This window comes from Arachis stenosperma, chromosome 5 (assembly GCF_014773155.1).
Source record: "Arachis stenosperma cultivar V10309 chromosome 5, arast.V10309.gnm1.PFL2, whole genome shotgun sequence".
NCBI lineage: Eukaryota > Viridiplantae > Streptophyta > Magnoliopsida > Fabales > Fabaceae > Arachis > Arachis stenosperma.
The window spans coordinates 50,034,518-50,040,889 of record NC_080381.1 but is presented as its reverse complement, the minus strand read 5'-3'; the positions used below and the strand labels follow the sequence as shown (position 1 = coordinate 50,040,889).

The 6,372-nt window shown below is 29.6% G+C and overlaps 1 pseudogene; it reads left to right on the top strand.

The window, feature by feature from the left end:
• Positions 1-2,601: 2,601 nt before the first annotated feature.
• Positions 2,602-5,426, top strand: LOC130982141 (peptidyl-prolyl cis-trans isomerase CYP23-like; annotated as a pseudogene).
• The last annotated feature ends 946 nt before the right edge of the window (positions 5,427-6,372 follow it).

Sequence of the window (6,372 nt, the reverse complement as noted above, 5' to 3'; positions counted from 1 at the left end):
GTGAAGAAAATGAGTGTTGAACTCACAATCTTTCTCTTATAAAAACTTGAATAATCACTAAGTTAATTATCATATTATTTGTAATTTTATATAGGATTTCTTTAAAATTTTATTGTTTTTAATTTAAATTTGAATTTAATATTTTATTTTTTATTTTTTAATATGTATGAAATTTAGAATAGTTGAATTTTATATTTGGTTAAAAATTTTTTATTTTTCTTCGATTAGGGTCGGATAGGATAGGGTTTAGAACTTTATGGTGCAGGTAGGGTTAGGGTTAAGAAATTCTCAACCCACGGATAGGATAGGGTAGAATTTTAAGAAAATTTTCAACCCACGGATAGAATTAGGGTGGAGTTCAAACCCTACTCTACCCTACCTATTGCCAGCCCTAGGAGCAGGTAATTATTTGCCCCGCCCCTACTCGTCCCGTTGCCACCTCTATCTGTTTTTTTTGTTTTTTTTTTATTATCAAATATAGAGAAATTCAAACCTTCAACCTTTAAGTGAGTATAAAAAATTATGGGTGTGTTTGGCAACCGCTTAGAGAGGATAGAAGTGCGTTTGAGCTTCTTGAAAGTTTCACTTTTATGTTTTGCAATTTTTGTTTTTTTAAACGCAGAAATGATTCTGCCTTTGAACGCACGTTCAGGAGAAGCTAAAATTTGTAGCTTCTACGTTTCACGTTCATGGTTGGTGATCACCCTTGGAAAATTAGATGAAAAATTTATTTTTTTTCTACCAACCATACCCTCCATTTTCTTTTATAAAAAGGATTAGTTCTTTATAGTTCTTCCTGCTTCTTCATAATTCTTAGTTACAACTTTTTTTTTCATCAAAGTAGTTCAGATTTGTTTCAATTACCAGCAAATTGAATATTTTAATTTTTATTATATTTAATACTCATTTTTATATTTTAATTTTATATTTTTATTATATTTTTTATTTATATTTTTATTATATTTTTTATTTATATGATAAATATTTTTATATTATTTGTGTAGTGCTCTTTTATTTTGTTCACAAATGTTGTTGACTTTTTTTATGATATTTTTATTATTTTTTGTTCATATAAATTCTTTTTTTTCTATCTTTTACTGCATTGTATTTATGTTATGTATGGAATTTTTTTATTTTTTTATTTGATTTTATTGTAATTTTTTGTTCATATGATATATGTTGTTGGTTTTATGAAATTTTAATTATTTCTTATCATTTTTTTCTATTCTTTGATGTACTCTATTTTTGTTTTGTATTAATTTTATTTATTTATTCTGACTTTGTAATATTTGTAATTGTAATTATTATATACTACGTTTATTATCAAAATTTTGTATAATATAAATTATGATCCTATACAAAAAGACAAATAAATAAAAAATTAATTATAAATAATAATAGAGTCATAAATAATAAAATCTATAGTCTAAAATAATACTAAATTAAAGAGTACTGACAATACTAAAAAAATTATAGAATATTTTCTTTTTGTTTGACATTATAAAATTTATAATACTCTCTTTCATATTTTTATTTTTTATTGTATTTATTTTATTTATATGATAAATATTTTTTATATTATTTTTGTTAGTTTTCTGATTTTGCATGTATATAAAAAAATTATTTAGATGAATGTCTGTTTGTAATTTTTCATCTAAAAGTGATTTTGAGTAATATAATCCAAATAATATTTATTTTATTATAATCAATTTTGATATAAAGATTGCCAAACATATTTTTATCAAAATTAATTTTACAAAATCAATTTTGTGCAAACTTCGTTTACAAACTGAAATCCAAACACATATTATTTAACTTATAGCTCGTTGGCACTCCTATTTATTTACTAACAGTAAATCTTTAAATAAAACTTAATTCCATAGCCTAAAAATGATGTTTTGACGAATACCTGCTGGACACCCCCTGTTTCATATAAGGCTCACAGACCCATAAACCCTTTGTAAGCTTGTATTAAATCTGTAACCAATTTTCTTGGGCTTCATACAAATATCTAGAACCAACTTCTTGACCCAAAAACAGAGACCAACTTTACACACATATATTAAAAATACAAATAATACCAAAAAAAAAAAACTACATATAACAAAGAATTGTTTGGGTTTAATATTATTTTAATTAATTTATTGAAAAGTCACCGTAAAGATATTGATAAAGAGTAAAAATTAAGATGAAGCAACACAAAGTTGTACAAATAATAATAAATTTAAAATAAATAAAGAAAGGCTAAAAAAACCAACTGTATCACTTTTTTTTTTGTTCGTGACTATCTATCTACTGTGGGAAAAAAAATTAGGCTCATATTTTTTTGTTTTTGGTTTAGTTTGGGCTCATATTAAATAAATTCTGATTCGGCATAATGAATATTTGCACGTTACGCAGTCCCTAGCTTTAAATTCAACTTGAATGTTATAAAATTCCAGGCCCCGTCCAAACACAGAAGAAAATGTTTTAAAAATTTATTCTTGCTGGCCCAAACTAATTTATTGAGAAACAAAAATATTTCTTCTATCACCTTTCCAAAAGAAAATATATAATTTTTTATAGTATCAACTATCAATCCATATCTGTGAATCACTTTAACATGACCAAAAACCATAAAAAAAAAATGCCATACCCGTTAAACACACCAACACAACTTTTCTACTCAGGACTTTAGTTTTCCGAAATTGGGATGGTTGACTCCAATTTCAGGAGCTGAAGCTGTTTCCAAATCTAACATTGCTCAAAATGTATAGCCCAGGATTCAGCTTTATGATCAATGCTTGCATTTTGTTGTCATTGATGTCTTTAATTTCTTCCCTGGAACCCCAACTTGGATCCACCCGCGTTGTCTTTCAGGTTTTTTACTTCGAAAGTTAGATTCTCTTTGACCTGCTATTCATAATTGCTTGAATCTATAGTGAAAGTTAAAGTCATGAGCTGAGTTTCAATGTAAGGGCTGTTGATGTTGTATCTGTGGATGCCCATGTTTGTGATTTAGCTGAAGTATATTAGTTATTTTGTTATGTGTGAAAAATTGGAATCAAGTGGTTGATTAAGTGAGAAATTTATCCATCTTGATTGTGATGTTTGTATGCACATAACTTGTTTGATAAATTGACATCAGCATCTTTGTTGTTGTTCATGGTGTATCACTTGAGTTCTGAATGCAGACAAATTATGGGGATATTGAATTTGGTTTCTTTCCCACTGTTGCACCCAAAACTGTTGATCACATCTTTAAGCTTGTCAGACTTGGAGGCTATAACACAAACCATTTCTTTCGGGTATGTTTCTCCGGGACGTAAGTAAGTAACATCAGGTATTTATGTAGTTGGTGGCTGCAGCATGTAAGTGATTGGTTTTTTTATTTTTGTTCTAAATTCAATGTTCAGGTGGATAAGGGGTTTGTGGCCCAAGTAGCAGATGTTATGGGTGGAAGATCTGCTCCAATGAATGAGGAACAAAGAAAAGAAGCTGAAAAGACTGTTGTTGGTGAATTTAGCGAAGTCAAACATGTTCGTGGTATTCTTTCTATGGGAAGGTTAAGTTTTCTAGATGGAAGCTATTGGTTGTTTAGTTTTGTATGATGTTTCAAATACAACTGTGTGGAACGGAAGTGTTCATTTGTGATGTTACGACCGATGCAAGTTTCTTGAAGATGTTATCAGTTGCAGGGACTGGGGAGCTTTTATACATTCGAGACTTCTTGTAGAAAATCTAGAGTCTAAAGTTTAAAAGATTTTTATAGGGAATAATCAGTTTGTTAGTTAGATAACGTACTCATCTTAATTGTATTGCTTATGTTCTAAAATTCTTACACCATTTACTCTTTTGGTTTTCAGTGACTGTTGGAAGCCTTGATGTATTTAGGATTGTTCTTACAGGTATGATGATCCAGACAGTGGTTCATCCTCATTCGATACTACTTGGAAATGCTCCTCATCTCGACGGCACGGTGGGATAGACATATTGCCCTAACATCATTTCAAATGATTCAGTCAAATGTACTTCATTATGTACTGTATGCTGATATGAGCTCTTTTCAGTATGCAATATTTGGAAGAGTTACTAAAGGTGATGATACATTGAAAAAGCTCGAGCAGCTGCCTACCCGTAAAGAGGGTATATTTGTAATGGTAAACTTAAAACACCTATCCATATTTTGCATTTTACCATTCTTTTAGTGTTAAATTGTGGATCATATGCATAAATTAGTTAATAAATTTACATGTGAGATGTTTATGGATTTCATTGCAATATTTTTCTATTCATTTATTTGAAGAGAAGCTAGAGGCAGACCTTGACAGACTTATGAGACAAGAAACAGAGTGGTGTGGAGGCTAGGGATTTACGCATAGATATGTGTGTGTTTTTAGGAAAATTGTTCTATATAGTAAAATGTAGCTTAACTCTTCCCACTTTGTGTTTTGCTTCTCAAATGTTTACATAATTGGTATCAAGTCTGGATAAAAGAGAAGGGCTGTATTGGGCAGTCAACAACCATGGAAAACTTTGTTGAATCTTTATGACATGGTTGCTGTTTTTGTATAGTAATATCTAACATGTAGATTGGAATTCTTCACCTGCAATCTTTTATTGCCAAGGTCGAGTGTCATTTTTGTAATAAATTAAGAAAATTCTGTTCAAATACCTGTCGTTCAAGTTTGTCTGAGGGTGAAATGTAATTTGAATGATAATTTTTTGGCTTTTCTGATCTATCTTAATGTTATCAGTTTATCGGTTTTTGTGATTGTTGTAGTCGGCATCAGAATGTTTTGCAATTTAACAGTCTCTAGCATACACTAATCCTCACTCTGAAATTGTTCTGAAGTGTTTCTGGACACATTGTTTTTGCATTTATTTCCTTCATCCCCTGCCTCAACATTTAATCCATCCTCAGAGAATTCATAATTATCCTTGGTTAATGTTTTCAACCAAATTTGATCCTACATCATTCCGATTCTTATTTTCTTTAAGTAATAATATGATTTTTTCCCCTTTTTTCCAGCCAACAGAACGCATCACGATTCTGTCATCGTATTACTACGGTGAGATTCTTTCAAACTTAAATGTTTTGTTTAGTTTCTTATTCTAGCATTATAACTTGCGATGTGCTACTTGATCCTCTAATTTTGTTGAAGCCTGCTGGTTTTCGAGCTCATTCTCTATTACCATCTTCTGAACCATGCTTCCTGTATTTTTAGACACGGAGACAGAAAATTGTGAGCAAGATAGAACGATATTGAAGCGCAGGTTAGCTGCGTCCGCTGTTGAAGTTGAAAAACAGGTAATTGATCTTGGTTTTCTTGAACACATTACACACCAATATAATTATCTCTGTTCTGCTATTAACATGGGTTTTATTCGTCATTTTACAGAGGATGAAATGCTTCCCTTGATGAGAGCACAAGCAAGATAAATATGTAGTAATGAGTATCATTCATACTCCCCCTTTTTTTTTATAAAAATTTATGAGCATTATGTTTATGTACCCTTTTTCTTAACGTCAAAGCAAAAATATTGGATTAGTGTGTTATTATGGTTTGTTTGATAGAAGATCCTGCAAGTATCTTCTGAGTGCTCAGAAATTTATTGACATAGCATAGAAATTTTTTTCAAAAATTTTTGCAAATAGTACAAGTTTATTGATATAGCATAGAAATTTTTGCACAAAGCAGAAAAATTTTGCCCATAGCACAAAATTTTTTACACAGCACATAAATTTTTGTTGTGAATGTATTTTGTTATTTGGGTGAATTAATGTTCTGTACATATGGTCCTTCAAAAATTTTTGTGCTGGACATAAAATTTCTGTTGTGCATCAAAACTTTTGTGTGTACATTAAATTTTTGTGTTATGTGTATTTTATTGGTTGATATTTGGATATATAGTCCTTCAAAAATTTTTGTACAATGCACCAAAATTTTATGCTATGTGCATTTTGTTGGTTGGTGTCAATATTCTGGGGATGAGTCTTTAAAAATTTCTGTGTTGTGAGTTAAAATTCTATGCTATAGTTTGTTTACATGTATAGGAGAACATGTAAAAAGACTACGATGAGAAGGGAAAAAAGGAGGAGGGAAAAAAAACAAACAAGAGAAGACGACGTTGACATCGTTGAAGAAATGCGCTATAACCAGTGGACTTGGTTGGACTTAGTTTAGAAATTGTTTGGCTGTCTAACTTTATTAAATAAACTATATTTTTATTTTTGATAAACTGATTATGAATGTATTTACCATTTTGTTCTAAAACATATCATTTGTTTGTTTGTTTTTTTTAGGAGACATAACTGATCCATTATATATTTACTAATTTTATAATCAAAATGTCACATTATACTTTGTTATTATAATTGAATTGAAAATT